This window comes from Phaenicophaeus curvirostris, chromosome 1 (genome assembly GCF_032191515.1).
Source record: "Phaenicophaeus curvirostris isolate KB17595 chromosome 1, BPBGC_Pcur_1.0, whole genome shotgun sequence".
In the NCBI taxonomy this organism is placed as follows: Eukaryota; Metazoa; Chordata; class Aves; order Cuculiformes; family Cuculidae; genus Phaenicophaeus; species Phaenicophaeus curvirostris.
Genome location: NC_091392.1, coordinates 46,104,280 through 46,122,222, shown reverse-complemented (window position 1 = coordinate 46,122,222; position 17,943 = coordinate 46,104,280). Strand labels below are relative to the sequence as shown.

Here is a 17,943-nt window from a genome sequence, read left to right as displayed (position 1 = left end):
TGCTCCTTGTTCAGCACCAATGATGATGTGATCAGAAAATCTTAATCGCTGCTAGTTTCCCCCCACATGCACATCATTAATTTCCTTTCTCTCTCTTTTTGAAAAAATGAAAAAAAGACAATGTCATTCGCTTCCTCTTTTTAAAATAGATTTTCACTAGAAAAACAAGTTTAATTTGGAGATACAAAACCAAGCAACATTGTATAGAAAAGTTATAATGCTGCAAGAGTCTCAAGAAGCTGGGAAATGGAGCTAAAATAGTAGAGTGCTTCTTCCTCCCAGTTATAACAGGCAAGATCCAACATGCTCAGATATCCCTTTCTATACAACAGTGACCTTTCAGAATGGAGAAGTTGTGCAAATCAGTTGTGCACAGTTCACTTGTCTATTGCTTTCTTATGCCATATATTCTACCATACCTGCTTAGCTATGCTTAACATAAAATCCTCACTGACTGCAGTTTCTGTATTGGGACTCCTTCTTACATATAATTCATTATCCTCTTAATGAGTAAACTTCTCCTAAGCAACTTAGCTTTCTGTTCTTTGTAACATACACTTAAGCTGTATAGTTTTCTTACTTCTTGTTTATTTGCACAAACTTGAATATTGGCTAGGAGCATTTATATTTAGGGCTTCCACTGCAGGACATGTGATTTGAAATCCTACTGCCAGCCAAGAGTAACTAGAAGAGTACAAGATTTCCAGATACTTTAAAATTTCTTCACAAATCCATGTACTGCTTCTCTCTGCTTAGTGTTCATGATTTAGCTAATGGTCGTGATGTTGGAGGGTGTTTGTACCTACAGTTAATTGCTAGATGGTTTTAGTGTTATTTCACTGTAACTGATGCAACTAGGAATAAAGAGGCAAAACATTATTTTCCTTTAGAAAGAGAAGAATCTTTGTCTCCTTTTCAGTCATTCATGATAGCATCCCAGGCTTGGAAACGAAGAGGTGCACACAGAGAGAAGAGATGTTCAGACATTTTAAAGAAACAAGCAAAGCAATTTACTCTGACAGGATAGTGAAACTCAAAGTACATCTGTTTTGCATTTAAAAGTACAGCTGGAGCACTGCTGCTGCATTTCCAGTATCTTCACTTCTGTTGATACCATGGCAGCATGGATATTTTGGGATTCTGTGTGCAACCTGATCTAGTGGGATGTCTGTGCCCATGGCAGGGGGTTTGGAATTGGATGATCTTTAAGGTCCTTTCCAACCCTAACCATTCTATGATTCTATGATAATATAAACTTATACTTCAAAGAAACTACCTTCTTTCTGTTAAACATCTATAGATTGTGGACAGCATATATTTAGTTCCATGAGTGCGAAAAAACCGCAACATGAGCCTGGGTCTAGACTTTAGGCTCACCCAACTTGAACAAGCAGTGAAATATATGGGAGCTACATCAGTGGAAAGGTGAGCTACATCTTATAAATCCAAGTTGGATCAAACAAAGGACATGCAATTGCACCTAAGGAAATGAGGGACCCAGTTAGCGACACTATGTTCAGTCAGTATGACTCAATGGAGTTCAGACACTCTCACTGTATTTTTGGAAGGACTTAGTTGTTTGCACCTACATTTTGGTCAAATATTAAAATAATAACTATATTCATCTTTAAAATTCCTTCTGTGTCACTGTGCTATAGTTTTACTGCTCACACCTATCCTCTTTCCTAATGCTTCCGAGGGGCTTTTTATGTTTGATAATGATGAACATTAACTCCCCACAAATAAAATCTAAGTCACTGGGAGCAAAGGTTCTCCGCATCTCTCAGGATGAAGTCTGTATTTTGCAGAACACTTCTGTATCCTTCAGGGCAGGAAGCATAGTAGGAGGATAATCAATGTGCCAAGCAGAGAAATAACAGGTAGATCAGAGCTTTTTCAACACATGCTGTGTGTTTCTTTACAAACTGCATTCCTTGAACCACCCACTTTGAAAGAAATCCAGTTTCCCACAGAAGTGCTTTGAGTAGTTCAGGTTACACAGAGAGACTGTCTGTCAAAAGAAGACTTACAAACAGCGCTCCTGAAGCTTAACAGCATTCCTTTTTCTCTACCCACGCTTCTTTTGCTTTGCCTAAAAAGGCTGGTGCAACTAATTAGTCCCCAACACTCCATTATAATAACAATAATATTACCTAGCTATACAGTGTTTTTCATCAGTAGATCAAAAAGTACTTAGTAAAGAAGGCAAGTGTCATTACCTCATCAAGTAATACCCACTAAATAATCAGCTCTGCTGTTGCTTTAATCCCTAAAAATGGTGTTTTAAAACCATGAAGAAACCAAAAACATAATCTCCAAATAATACACCTTCTCTAGCAAAGGAGATTATTGCCTGTTCAGTGGAATCCAAGAGCATTCCACAAAGCAAAAAAGGAATATATTTGCAAAGATACCACATAGGATTAGAAGGGACCTTTTCAGTTATTAAGGTACGGCCCAGTTGTCCCATGCTGATATACTATATAAGCCCTTTCTTAAACAGCTCAAGTTTTGCCTTAGAACTAGTCAGAGCTTTATGCCTTTCATTAATCCCACTGAGAGGCTGTGCCAGAAGTGTACTGATCTGATGAACAGATATTTTCCTCCCATTTCCATCCTAAATGGATCTGATAAAAGCCATTTGTCTTGGTAGTAACAGTATCTGTTCATCTGAAAAGCTCTGCCCTGCCTTGTGTATTTAGAAAGCTATCAATTTGGTAAAAGAATGGAAAAATACTATTAAGTCTCCTATTCTAATAACTAGCAAGGTCTATCAGTTTTGCCTGTGGCTACTGACATGTGGAGTCTGACACAAAAAAAACCCAAACCCCACAAGATTGTGCCTGTAACTCTTTTTAGTGAACAGAATAATAAAATCAACTATGACCACCTTCAAATTAGTTGATGCGCACCTGCATATGATGTTGCCAATATCGAAAGAAATTCTGCTCATCATTTTGTGAAAGGCTAACGATCTCTGCAGTTTTTGCTTTCACATCTTCTATCAACAAATGGGTTCCTTTGAGCACTGACTTGATCTTTGGGATCTCTTTGCTGTAAGCCTCAGCCAATAACTGAAAAGTTTTCATCATGGATTTCTTCAGTTTCTCAAGAAACTTGATGTTAACTTGCCATTCACTCTTGCACACTGATATATTCTGACCAAGGGTAAGAAAACATCCATATTTGAACATGCATCTACTCATACTGAGAGAAACAATTGAGTTAAGTCTTGGTCTCACTGTGACAGGTTAGAACATGTTCTATGTCCATCTCTTTGTCTCTCTCCTCCCACTTTTGGTTCCTGAGCTATAGGGTTAGTCTTGGCTTTTTTGTGTTGAACCTTGTATGCACATTACATCCTACCTCCCAGTGTCAAACTCAGCTTTCTTAGGAATACTTACCAGAAGTCCAAGATCTAGTTTCAGAGCAGTGACATCACCTGAAATTCCACTGTAGTGTATTAAGATTATTCTTAAAGTGCCTTACTTTGCACTTACAGTCACTGAATGTAATTCACCACTGTATTGTCCTGCTTTAAAGATCTCATGGTAGAGATTCCATAACTCCTGTTTGTGATCTATCACTTCACACTCCTTACGTACAGAGCCGCTTTTCTTCCTCTCAAACTCTACCTGAATCTCCCATTGCTGCAATTTTAAGCTGTAACTTGTTATGTTCTGATCAAATCCTCTTCTGTACGCAATGAAAAGTCTAGTCAGCTTGCAGCACTGAATATAAATGTGCAGTGCTCATCTTTGTGAGAATTTCACTATTTTTCAAGCTGCTTTCTTGTTCAACAGCCATGGAAGAGGTTTGACCTTCCACTATATGCTTTAGGACAGTACCAAGATACACTTCTTCGTCAACAAACATCTTCAGAAACAATTCTTCAAATGTCTTGCACTACCGCATCTGTGAATTTTTACTCTCTTTTACCCTATTTTTGCTACCTGAAGAAGAAAAGACCTCTTCATATACTTTTTCATCCTGTATCCTTGGCTGATATTGGCATCAACTTGTTAACAACTCTGCTGTTTTCTTTGAAGACAAATAATCAATAGTATTAAGTAAGAATGTGGTTTTGCCTGTATCCTGGATTCTCACAGCCATTATCTCACATTCATGTTCAACTAGCCATCTTGAAATAATGACAAAGTTGACTCTTTCAGTTCAGTCTCTAAACTTTTCTTTCCTCTCTTCAGATTCAGCATCCAGAAGTGCACCCGTCCTTTTACATATGCAGAGAAAGCATTACCCAGAACTTAAGTGTTCTAATTACATCTGAGGTAGATTATTTTGTGATACACTGGAACAGCTGATTAGAGTACAGAGGTAGAATACAACTTCCTTATTGAATTTCAGTCATCGTCTTTCAATTATTTTATTCTTCACATTATTTTTAATTACATAACCACCTGTTGTCTTGCTTGGGGAGGGGGATGATGCAAAACTTCTACTCTTGAGCTAGGCTGATAATAAAAAGATGCTGGGACGTCTAGAGACACTTCAATGAGCCTTAAATAATCCTTGCACCATCTACCATCACCAAAAATGCCACACCTACAGGACCACATTCCTCTTTCTTATCAATATATTGTTCATTCATGAGAGGGCCAAATAGGCAGGTTTTATGTATTCCTTGTAATAGTAAATTCTCTGTTAACAATACTTAATGATTTCCTTCACCTTCACAACACTGATTCAGTTATATCTACAACCAATGCTTGATAACTACCAAATATCAATTATTCATTTTCAAGCATGACTGGTAGCTTTCATGTTTAGGATTAATTTCAGATACCAAACTTTTATCCATGCACTTTGCAATTCCTACTCTCACCCACTGAAAATCAGGCTCTTCCAACAAGCATCACCTAAAATTACCACAGATAATCTTTCCACTAGTAGAAGCTTTCCATTTCCTGTCTGCCTCTAAGCAGAGTCTCTCTTTTACCACAGCTCTTAAACCAAGTATGTGGTGCAACCAGACTGTACTTAGCACAGAAACATCCCCTGCTCAGTAATGGCTCAGATTTTTCCATTACTTCTCTGCAGTCTAACTATTACAGAAGTTCCAAGAATGTAGTGGAATATTTCTAAGGAATATTCAAATAATAAAATAATATAATAAAATAACATAATAATAAAATATCTTTCTACTCCTTGTGATTTACTGCTGGATATGTAAGGTAAATAATTATTTAGTTATTAAAAATATAAGTCTTTTTATATATGAAAATATTTTCCCAAACAATATGTTTCGAGGGGCAACACTTTACCCTTAAAAAAAAAAGGAAATTACACATGTTCTCCTCCTTACATCAGATATGCTCATAGAGTGCATTCCAGTATGCTGTAAATATTTTTTTCCCAAATAACATCATTATGCTTTGCTTCAAGTTGATAATGTTATTCTAGATCTGGGTCCCCTTTGTCAACCTGCAAAACAAATCAACTTGTCAATTAAAAGAAAAACAGTACCATTTGTTGTCAACTTGTTGGGGGAGGGGGTTCTGCCTGTTAGTTGAATCAACTGCAACAGCATTTTTTTCTAAACTAATGTCATTTTGTCTTGATTTAGTAGCCTATTAGTGTTTTCAGTCCCCAAAGTGGAAAAAGTGGCTATTGATAGACGAAAAGCTTTTTAAACTGCCATTTTTAATACAGCTCATTGAAGTTCCATGACTAGAAAACTTAAGAGTTCTGCTGTAGTTATGAGGCTCATCCCAAGTGAGCAGTGTAGACAGATGCTTTTTGGAAACTTTCTGCAGTTAAATAAAAGCCTTCCTGGTAAGAGGGAATAAATCATGCAAACACCAGTACAACAAAGTACCAGGCTGGAGAAGTGTATTTTACACAGAGATTTTTAAAAGCGATCACTGACTCTGGGTTAAAATTCTTGGGTGCTCAACTTTTCAGATTTGAAGGGGCCTGTTTTTTTAAAGAGGAGAAACACTGATTCAAAATCAGGCATTCAGAGCCAGCAACTCAAGCAGGGTAGCATCCACAATTATGAACTGCTTAAAATTTTACTTAAATGCTTCCACAGCATGGGCTGCACAAATTAATCAGCTACATCACTTTTCAACCAACAAATTCAGTTTCTAATAAATAAGTTCCTTGTGATGCATACAGAAGACTAACCGCTTAGCTGCTGAGCAACCTGTGTTGCTTTGTCTTAGTCTGATCTATTTTTCTCTGACTTACAAAACTGTAACCTGATGCTCCTAATGGAGAGCTTCTGCATTTAAAACTACTTAGAAGCTGATAAAACAAGCTCTCAAATAGGTGGGATATGCAAACTGTACAGTAACACCTATGCAGACAGTACTTCACTGTTTTATTGTAGTGAACAGATAACAGTAGTAGCATAATCTCAGTAAAGAATTCTGCTACGCTTAGGGTTTCTGTACAAGATAAACTTCTACTAGTCCAAGATATGCCATTTTAAAAAGCTATTGTTATGTCAATTGGCATAGTATCCCACATGACTACTTTTATTGGTACATATGTCATTTTGGAAGCTGTTTTCACCTAGCTGGTAAAAGCCGTTCCTACACTGCAATAATGCTAGCTATGACAATGACATAGACTAGTATAATTGTACTGGTGTAATTTATGAAGTTTTCTACATGGATTCTTTCTTGCTATCCCCTGATTCAGTATGCTGCATATCCTATGGCACCACAAATCTAATCATACTTCTGAGGCACAAATAAATAAATACATACAAACAGGAGCTGGAGATAGAGTAGAAATGACTTTTTTAAGGGAGTAGTTAGTGAGTCACATACCAAAACAACAATTCTTGTAGTTTTCAATATCTTGATTTAACCCATCTTCCTCCTGAAGACAATAAAACCCACGAGTCCCTGAACTAGTTTTGTTCAAGAAATCATTTTCTTCTCTCCATCTCCTGACAGTGATCTTCAGTTAAAGCCTGCAATGATGAAACTCACTGAGATCGACAGAGGAAATAAAAGGAGAGAAACCACTGAAATGCATCTTCAGAAGCAGTTTATTAAATGTCCCACAGACACTGGTGCGAGTGACAGCCGCCAGAGCTTAGTGAAAAAAAGAGAGGCAGAAAATTAAACTTCTCATTGGGCCTGATGATGATTAATATCTTGTCTCTGATGAGCTGAAACTGCTTAATCTTTGTTATTAATAGCAAATCACTGAGGTGCAGGTACAGTAGCTGAAGAAAAAGGGGGCTATATGAGAACGTTTAAAATTGGGGGGAGGAAAAAAAGACAAAAATAACTAAGGTACGTTTTGCCCTTAAATCTCCCAGAGCAAGAAACTCAGAATGAAGCTGATAGTCACCATCAGCGGCTCTGAAGTAAAGTTAATACAAGGCAGCTCTTGGGCAAACGAATTCATAGAAGTTGGAGGAGATAAATAGAAGATTTTAACTGTTTGGTTAAAGGCATTTGCATTCTGCAAGAAGACTACTTAATTTATCACATCTCCATTCAAGTGTACAACTAATACCTTCAGTCAACTCAGACATGTTAGACAATTGTTATGTTCAGATTTACTTACCTCTGCGTATACTGGCAAAGCTTCAAAGAGAGCTGGAGTTTCTTGGAAACAAATTACACGTAGCTGTGCAGATTGATTTTTATACTTGCTTCCTATAAGAATATCCTCCAAACTCTAACTTTTCTGTTGAGATTTTTGCCTTAAACCCTTGGGTTTGTAATGCACTGAAGCAAGAGGTAAAAAACCTAAATCAATTATAGTTAATACTCCTAGAAAACATTCTGTGTGTATTACATTTTCAGACTAAAAGAAACCTCTGTTTAAGTCAGTGTACATCACTTGAGATACACATTATAATAGTTTGATTAGTAGAGAATAAAAAGCACGCTTTTATAGCACCCATTCATCTGAAAACATTATTCCTACTAAAGTTAACAAGCAAAATCATGGAGTTAGTTTAAATTAAATCCAGTGTCAGGCAGGAAATTTACTGATTGTGAAATATTAAAGCTGTGGTATTAGTTCAACACGATTCTAGAATACTGAAAGCCCTAATGCTGTAAAAAAAATTGAAGAGAAATCTTCCATTTCCTAATGCTGTAAAGGCAACTTATAAACACTGTACAGAAATTTTATGTTTTATTTGGACAATCAAGATTATAAGATTGACACAATATAAGTTTATAAGCCTTGAACTCAGTAATAATTAGCTCTTAAATTAGTGCTCAAATAAATCTTGTTTCTTAAATTTAATACTCATTCTTAACTTGCAGCTGAAACTGAGTTTGATTAGAACCTTTCTGAAGGGCTTTTATTCACAAGTGAAAAGGTATAGTAACTTGGAATCCAAAACAAAAATCTTGGGAAATTAGGTTTTATGGCCTAGGATGGCAACTAATCATCCTGATAACTAGTTTCTATTAGCTATGGTATGATTAGTAACTATACTACAAATTTATCTCTTTTTTAAAGAACTATATGTTCTGTTAACTGTAGCACAATAGCCCTCTCATCTACAGTTCTCAAGGTGATATCTCTTGCTGTGCACTTTATGTACTGCAATATCTTAGTCATGATTGCTTCTTTTACACAAAACTGAACCTGTTAAAATTATCCTTTTTAATTATTTTTTTTCTAATCTACTTCTCATCTTTCACTTCCTACCTTGAAGCCAGAAAAATCTGGACAGGGATTAAAGTATGCATTTTTTAACAAGGTGGAATAATTTATTCAAAGATGTGCTAAAACCCTCCACCAGTTTTAAAATCAAGTTCAGAAATCTGTCTAGGAGAAAAGCTTTTGTGTATCTAGAGAAGGCATGGATCAGATGCAGGAATTGCCAGCCAGCATTATTCTATCAACTCTACAATAGAATACAGCCTGCACTATGCAAGATATTAGAGACACTGATTGTTAAAGGTCCCTCTGATGGCAAAAATCTACAAACCTTCACAAGTCAACAAAACATCAGTAACTTTTCTGCGTGATTTTGGGGAGAATCTACAAATCTGTCTGCCAGTTCCATTTCGAAATAGAAATTAATCAAAATACTGCTGCAACTACTGTAGAAGAAATGTACTGACATGTAAAGAAGGAAAGATGAATGATAAAATAGGGAAGAAAAGGAAAGGAAGGAAATAGTGGGGAGAAGCACAACTAATTTTGGATTTTTTTTTTTAACTTAATCACGTAATAAACAGATAGTTCTTTCATGTTTTTTATTCCAAAGCAATTTCTTCAAGACCTTTCCAGTATATAAGAATACTTCTATCTTATTAGCTATGGCTTTATTTCAGCTCCAGAAATAATCCTCTATATATTATACGAATGCTACATAACGTTCTTTGATATTGAACTACACCGTGACAACCTCAATCCTGTGTCTAGAGAGCCAAATGAAGATGCTATTGTAGCATCAACAGCCGTAAATGCACTAGTTTTAATCTACTTAGGAAGAACAATAAACACTTTGAAGATGTAGGGGCCCACGCCTCACTGCCTGGAAAACAGTTTACAAGCTGACCAGGCTTCATCTGCTTCTCACACTGGCCTGTCTCTACCCCTAACAGCACCTGTGCTCACTTAATTACAGCCAACGAAAGGAGGTCTGTCTGTACTACAATCACATTGTCAGTTTATTTTGCAGACACACATTTTGGGTTTTCTAATTCAGGGCCTTAATATGTTAAATCCAATCTTGGAAGCTACTCCAGGTCTCTGAAAGTATACACTGGTGAGAGTGATTCCATTGGGCAGCTACAAAAGTTTAGGAATCAGTAGGCAGAGAGCAGATCATCCATAATTTCTTTGCAGTAGGTATAGACGTTATTACTACCTCACTGAGAAGTATCTCACTGTGAACAACGTAATTTAGACAGTAATTTTTTTTAACTAGGTCCATAAGTTGTTCTCTTTAATATATATATGAAGAAGAAAGAAAGTAAATGTACCAAAGAGAAGCACACTGTGTAATGGATTGTTAATTTAACTTAGGAAAATGTAATGAATCCTGTATTTTCTCTAATTTTAACTTCACTACTTTAAGTTCTCCCCCCTTATTACTGATCTCTGCAAACTCTGACATTTAGAAATTTAAAAGCAGTTTAACAGAATTGTAAAGAAAAGAAGCGGAGGAGCTTTCAAAGCCTGATGTTTACATCCTTGATTTTGATTCATGTTCCACAGACCTATGGAGAATGACAGTCATGCTATAGGTTATAAAAAATTACTACAGTACGATATGTCAAATGGTTTGAACATCATTGAGCTAGAAGAGACTCTCAGGCTAAAAACATATAATTCTCCAGGTCATCAACTTTTCTTCCTACTATTGGTATCTACAAAGTTGAGTGAACCAAGATGACTGCTGTCAGCCAATATTTTTTGAAGTTAGCTGTGCATTTCACTCAGTTCTCCAAGGGCATCTAGATACATTTAAAAAAAAAATCTCTTAAATTCAAGACTCAAAACAAGAATTGCACATGGTAAAGCAACACAAGAATGGTGAAACTCCAAAGGATGGAAATAACTACTCAACTGGACAATACAATGGTTATCATGACTGGAAAATGTTTGAAAAGAGTAAAGAGGGAATAAAGAGTGCTGAAAATACTGGTATTCTTAAGCTAAGCATGCCTAAAACATGTCCATCCAATATCAGAATATTAACCTACCCCTCAGCTTTTCCTAAACCATACCAAAGAAATTACCTGCAGAAAATAAGAGTAGCTATACATGATGTATTTTTAACTTGACTCCCCCTTCTGATATAATACACATTGAAATAAGTATTCAAAATATAAGTTTCAAAAGTGCTGGAAGACACTACAGACACAACTTGCTGCCTAGCCAGAAAGAGTCTTATTTCAAACTTTTTTCCAATCTGAAAAAAGTACCCGACAAGTTTTTTTAAAAAAAAACAAACCCAAAATTGAAATATAATAACTTAATTGTTCTGATTTAACTGAAACATTCACCAAAATCAAATTACTAAATTTTCACCTCCATCTTTTGAAACATTAATATTTCAGGTATTTTTTTAAGCCTGCACATATATATTTGTTGACCTGCTTTCCCCAAAGCTCGCTGGTTAATTTTAAATTACTTTGTTAGAGGGAAAGAAGTCAGAGGTAATGTAGCTTCCACAATTTTCAGGAACACAGAGAGAGAGATCACCATTGCTATACATTTTACCATTGCATTTACACTGCAGCATATACTAAAGATTTACTTCAATACCAGGAGACGCATATGGGAGCTAGATTTTATAAATGTCCTAATTGTAGGAAAAGCAACCTCAACATCAGTCGGCTGCATGACATCACAGCAAGTCAGGCTACATTAGTTCCAGCACTCAAAGAAGGTCTGGTGTACTTAAAACCCACACATTTTGTTTCAAAAAAAAAAAAAAAGCATTTAAGCTCATCTTGATTTTCTGTTTTTCTGCAGAAAAACATATTTTTACTATGAATAGTAAGTAGCTAACTTTGAAACAGAGAAAAAGGAATAGTCAGGAAATAGCTCTCCTACTGCTAGTCTTCCATGCAGACCTAAAAGAATTTAGGCATCCAGATTTCTCTTCTTATTGGAAGGAATATGCTCACCTTTGCAAAATGCAACTTTTATAGACTATATTTTTCCCAAAAGTTTGTTCAAAGAATGAGGAAGACAAAGATGAAACAAAAGCCTTGAGAAATCCCATAGATTATATTCAGAGTAAGCTGCTGTCCCAAAGCTGGTAACTTATTCCCTTTCAAAGAACTCCTTTTCGTCCTGACCTTTATGCTTCTGCCCAGAAATGACAAACTAAGATCCAACCAGAAGAAGAAAGCCAAGATAAAACTGGTCAACATATGTTTAGAAACAAAGAAACTTCCTGTCCAATCAGGAGATGTATAGAGAGGAAAGAAGGTAAGCCTAAAGCTCACTTTACTTTTATGAAAGAATAAGCATGTACTCAAAAATATGAGTGTCAAAAAAGAACATGTGTCCCCTGTACTGGAATGCAAAAGAGCAATGTGGACTTGCTTTTATTTGACACAACACACTTGACAAAGGTAGTGGCTTTTGCAAGGTTCATGTTTTTTCCTGAGACAGTATTATATTGGGTTAAGGATGTGAATTCCTGGCAAGCTAAGGAAGAAACGCTTCTGACATCAGCATTTAGGTGTTGAGCTATTCAGTGGACATTATCTGTTAAGGATAAAATTGTATTGCAGGATTGTAAGCATTTAGTTTAATTCAGAGAGTGGTTGGGAAGAAATTAAAAAAACCCCAACATAGTACTCACTAACTCTGTGGTTTGACCTCCAAAAGCTTCTCATAACCATGTTGTATTTTGGCTCACATTCTTTGTTGAAGGCCATTCTCATTTTGCTACTTCAAATTTCCAGTCACGGCTCACAACAGACGGGTTCTTTATATGAAGGGAAGTAAAACTCCGTTTTTTTAATATTTACTTTTTAATTTTATTTTCTTAGATGATGGACAGGCTTCTCATGTCTGTAAAACACAATCTGATTGTGGTGACACTGACTTGGAAGCTAAAGATGAGGAACAGAGAACCAGACTCAGCTTCCACAGAAGTGACCTTTTGGTCAACAGCATATTTCAACCAAACTTTGTCAGTACTCTGTATATCCAGATCACAAAGGTTTCATAGAAAGAAGTTTTCCAGGATAAACCAACAAAACTTGGCCTAAGTCTCATGTCTTTCCTATTGTGACCAAGTTTATTCTTGTGGGATCCCCAAGTAAAAACTGCAAACATGCTTAAAAAGGTATCTTGATTGCAGATGAGAGAGAGGTGCTTAAGTGACAATTCTGGGCATAACTCAAAAAAAAAAAAACAAAAACAAAACAAGAGTAGATGACCACCAATTACTCCAGAATGGAAATATACACAGAAGTAGCTTTTATGAAGGAGTTGCTATGAAGCCAATTTCAACTAAAACACACCACTTGTAAACCTGTTCATGCACCCATCACAGCAACATCGTGGTTATACGCAGAGGCACTCTTTCAAGACGTCTTTTCTCAGAACTTCTTTAAAATGATGGGATCAATACAGAGGTTGAAACTTCTACTTTAATTGGATTCTGGATTAAGTGTTCTTGTTTAATTCTATTGAGACACACAGCAGATAAAATTCAGGCAAACTGAGCGAATCGTAATGAAAAACGTTTTAGATTTTGCCCCTTTCTGATTACGTTGTCTGTGAAAGGATTATTTTCAGATGTTTGTTCATCAGTTGCAAGTGTCTGATAGACATTTTAGCAATTAATTATTTGCTTCCCTCTTCCTATGTGCAACATATTGCAAGCATTAAAAATTCAGGCAGTTTTCATCACACACATAGATCACATGATAAATTTTTGGCACTTAACTGGATAAAGCTAAACTCCCAGAATCAATTTTCTGATTCAAGTATTCACAAATATGATTTCAAAATCTGCTTCCCATGAATATTAAAACTGGATATTCATTGTTTCTGTAGACAGTCTTCCCAATTAACATATTCACTAGAATATTTATGGAAGGCATACACAAAAGGAGTGTGAACAGCATCAAAGTGAATCCATTTAAATACTAAGATGAGTATTTTCAGCCTTCCTTCATTTCACATTATTGTATTTTATGAGGTGTTTGCCCAACTCCGGCTTCAATCATGTCTCTACCGATTACTTGGACTAAAATACGCTATCAGAGAACGGTAGTCATACAACACTGAAGTGCAAAGAGGACAATCGAGGAAAGCAAGTCCCAGGAAAGAAGGCAGGCTCTATTTTTAAAATGTTACCCTAGCAGTGATGAAAAAACAGTCTCAAATTCTTGCTCTCTCACAGACTCCCTGCATGACTTCACACAGCTTCTCAAGTTTTCATCTAAAGGTACATTACTGATTTTTCCTTTCATCTTAATTATGTTCTACACTGGAGCCCTACACAGACACTTTAAGACTTTCAACCTCAAGTGGATCTACCGTGAAGAAACTGATAACTCTTGTATTTTCTTCCTATAAAAGTGGAGGTGACGGTGAATCTGCTAGAGGCCACATAGACACAGTGGGCATTTTGTTTAGGAATTGGTAATCTAGAGAGCATGTGTCAAATTACAGTTCCAAGTTTCCATTTTAGATTACCTTCATGGTAAAAGGGATAGGAAAGTGCAGCATATAACTTGGAAAATGACGTTATTTGCAGGGCTGCTGTTGGCTAGTGAAATTGCTATTTTCTTTCTAATGAAAATTCATCGTACGTTATTTGGTTATTTCCTCTTCCCTGTTTTAAATGCAATCCACCCTCCCTACTCTATTACCTCAACTTTTGAATGTAATTGAAGAACATTGGAATAATTAGCTTTTTCAGTCAAAGTAACTAGTAACTGAAATTATGGTGTCCTTCTGAATTATTAAAAACAACAACAGTAACCAGGTATGTTCAAAGGCCATTCAAAATCCTCTTTATTATTCTAGTTCATAACCTTAATAGACATTTATACATGATTAATGAGGCTTTTAGTAGCTGTTGCTGTCACAGCTTGGGTAATGCCACCTCCAATGAATATTCCAAGGGAAGGGACTTTCTGGCAGCACCTGAGTGACAACTATGAAGTAGCAGGCTGCAGTGTACTTTCTGACAAGAGAAACAAAATCCCAAATGAAACAAAATTCTATCCTAAGGAACTGCAAAGTATTTGAAAAGGAGGACATGGGAATTGACTATATTAGAGCCTATTTCATGTAACAGATTGACTAACAAAGAGCTTATCAAGGGTTTCTAAATGTGATCCCACTGCCATGCAATGGCAAATAAATAACTTAAGTTCTTAGATATAAACACATGGATGAGTAAAGTAATTCCTAATTACATCAAGAACACAAAATTTTCAAACACAGCACTGCAGATAACAGTACTGAAAAAGAGATACTTGATTCTAAATCCCCAAAACATACAAACAAAAACTGTAAAAGATTAAAGAAAAAACAGAACAATATGTTTTGCTACAGCAACTCAGCTAGCTCAACCTTTTTAGCTTAGTGAAAAAAAGACGGAGAGGTGATTATGACTATATTTAAGCACCTTCAAATGGAAAGATACCTAGGCCTGACAGAGCAATAATTAGCATCGATTTGCCAAGGGTAAATCAGGCTTGACCAAGCTGACTGTCTTTCATGATGAAATTACTAGATCTGTGAATAAGAGATGACCAGTAGATGTGATCTCCCTTGAATTTAGCACAGCATTCAATATGGTCTCCCACAGCATCCTTATGTCCAAGCTGGGATTTTACAATCTATACAGATGGACTATCTATACAGATGGACTACAAGCTGGAATGTTGGGTTCAAAGGGTGCTGGTACATGCTCTGTCTGGAAGTCAGTTACATGTGGAGTTCCTCAGCATCTGTTCTGTGACCAGTCCTTTTCAATATTTTATATCAATGACTCAAAGGAGAAAGTAGAATTCAGTCATATTAAGATTGCAAATGACACCAAACCTGCCGTCAATAAACTCATAGGCAAGGGGGCCACCGAGGGGGCCTCGAGAGGCTGGAGGGATGAAAAAAGCAAAGTCCTGTCCCTGTGAAGACTAACCCTCTTATAATAGCATAGGCTGTGAACTAGGCCTGCTGGTAAAGACCGGTAGTCCTGGAGGACAGAACATTAAATACGAGCCAGCAGCATGCCTGGACAGTGATGAAGGTCAATGGTTTCCCGGGCTATTTCAACAGGAACACAGCAAACAGCCCGAGGGAAGTGATCACTTACTTGGTACTCATCAGACCACATCTGGAACAGTGTCAAGTTCGGGGTCCCAAATATAAGAATTACATTAACGAAGTTCAGCATAGGGCTATCAAGTGGTGCAGCAGTTGAAATGCCTACCATGGGTTTGTTCAAAAGAAGAGAAGGCTCTGTGGACTGGACTTACCAGTAGCCCCCCAGTACCTACAAGCAAGTTGCAAGAAGACGGAGCTAGGCTCTTCAGAGTGATATATTGTGAGGGGATGAGAGACATCATACATAAATTGAAGCAAAGAAGGTTCAAAACAGATACAAGGAGAAACTCTTCCACCTGAGAACAGTCAAGCAGTGGCACAAGTTGCTCAAGAAGGCCCTGTGGTCTCTGTCTTTGGAGGCTGTCAAGACACGACTGGATAAATGCCTAAGAAATCTTGTCTGACCCCAAAGCCCACCCTGATTTGAGCAAGAGTTCAACCAGTGCACTCCTGACATCCCCGACACCCTGAATAATTAAGTGAGTCTATGAAGACAACAGGTACGAACAATTTCTTTAACTTAGTGGAGAAAAGTATAACAAGAACCATTCACCTGAATCTAAACCCAGGTGAACTGAGAACTACTAGCACTGTCGGCAGTTAACCAAAGAAATAAGTGCTAGAATTCTGGCAGAGATGACTCTCCACTCCTGCTGGTTTCAAATCAAGGCACAATGCTGTTGTGAGAGGTTTTTCACTCAAGTATACACAGATTGCTTAAAAGATAAGTAACTCGAGACAAGAAGTCAGAAAAAATGACAAAATGGCTTTAACTCTGTCCATAATACCTATAACTTAAGGAAACCACCAACCAGTATTTAATTAAATAAATATTTTAATTGATCTTGTTTTTTTAACCAACAAATATTAAATCATGCCTATCCAAAAACTAAAAGGAAAAGAAAATAGATACAGAAAAATGGCAGAAATAATTACTAACTTATGTAACTTCCTGTCTTTTTCCAGTGCAAGGTTTCTTCATAGGTAATGGGCTTTCCTCCTTCGTTTGCATTTAAGATTAATACACACTGAGTGCTTTAAGTCACTTCAAACACCATGTAACAGCAAATTTCAAGATTTGTATTGAGCTCTCTGTACAAACAAAACATTCTACACACAGAGGAATTTAAAGCAGCATGCCATTATCAACTGTGGACACAATTAAAATAGTCATTACAACAAGCCAGCATAATATTCTTCTAAAACTGAAAAGGTGAAGATTGCATTTGCTCAGCTTTTAAAAATCAAACAGAATCAGTACTGTCCTGCCTGCCAGATCATTAGTTTTCAAGTATGCAGCCAGCACCCCCTATATTTCCAATTTAACACAAATCCCATATCTGTTTCATTCTAGAATGAGCTCATAGAGTTACTGCCCATTAAGGCAGAATTTTAAGTCACCAAATAAATTTGCATAAGTAAATATTTGTACCTGGCACGTAACTAATTCAGCAATATATGCAATACACAGTGAAAATCTTTATATGTTCTTACTTGTAATTTAACTTGGAATCCAATTTTATTTTGAAACAAAGCACGAATTTGTTCAGCCAAGGTTACATGAAAGAAGCTTGACATTTAAACAATGCCTTTTTAAAATTATCAGACTGTAAACTAGTATTTGAACAGTTTTTAAAAGGCTGAAACGCTTTTGTCTGTACTAAGATAGCTACAAAGGCTGAACAGCTTTTTTACTCCTGGCAAAATAACATACCTATTGCCAAACACAAAAAGTTCCATCTCAAAAAAAAAACCAAACCCAATCCAACAAAACAAAAACTCCCACCACAACCATCAAAATCGCCCACCACAAAGTAAGACAAAATAGCCAGCATCTTTTAACCCCACCTAACTTAAGTATCACTGCTGAACTCCTCTAAGGCCAGAAAATACTTTCATCGGATAGATGATTTAAAAAACAAAGTAGTGGTTATTCCAAATCTGATTATAAAAAGTACTAGTTATATAGCTGCAAGTCAATATACCTGAAGAAAGAAGAGGACAGAAAGATATTCCAGCAACCCACTGCCATCCAGAAAGATATGGATTCAAACTCATTTTATATAAAGAGATTTTATATAGAAATTCATTGGTTTGTTCTGTAACAATAAGCATAGAACCACTGGCCAAAACTGACAATCTTAACACAAAGGCAAGAACAGAACCTCAGGTTTT

General features: G+C 36.5%; 1 protein-coding gene across 4 annotated transcripts in view; it reads right to left on the bottom strand.

Moving 5' to 3' along the window:
- Positions 1–17,943, bottom strand: part of LARGE1 (LARGE xylosyl- and glucuronyltransferase 1) — a 283,680-nt gene that overhangs the window by 183,832 nt on the left and 81,905 nt on the right. The window lies entirely within an intron of this gene.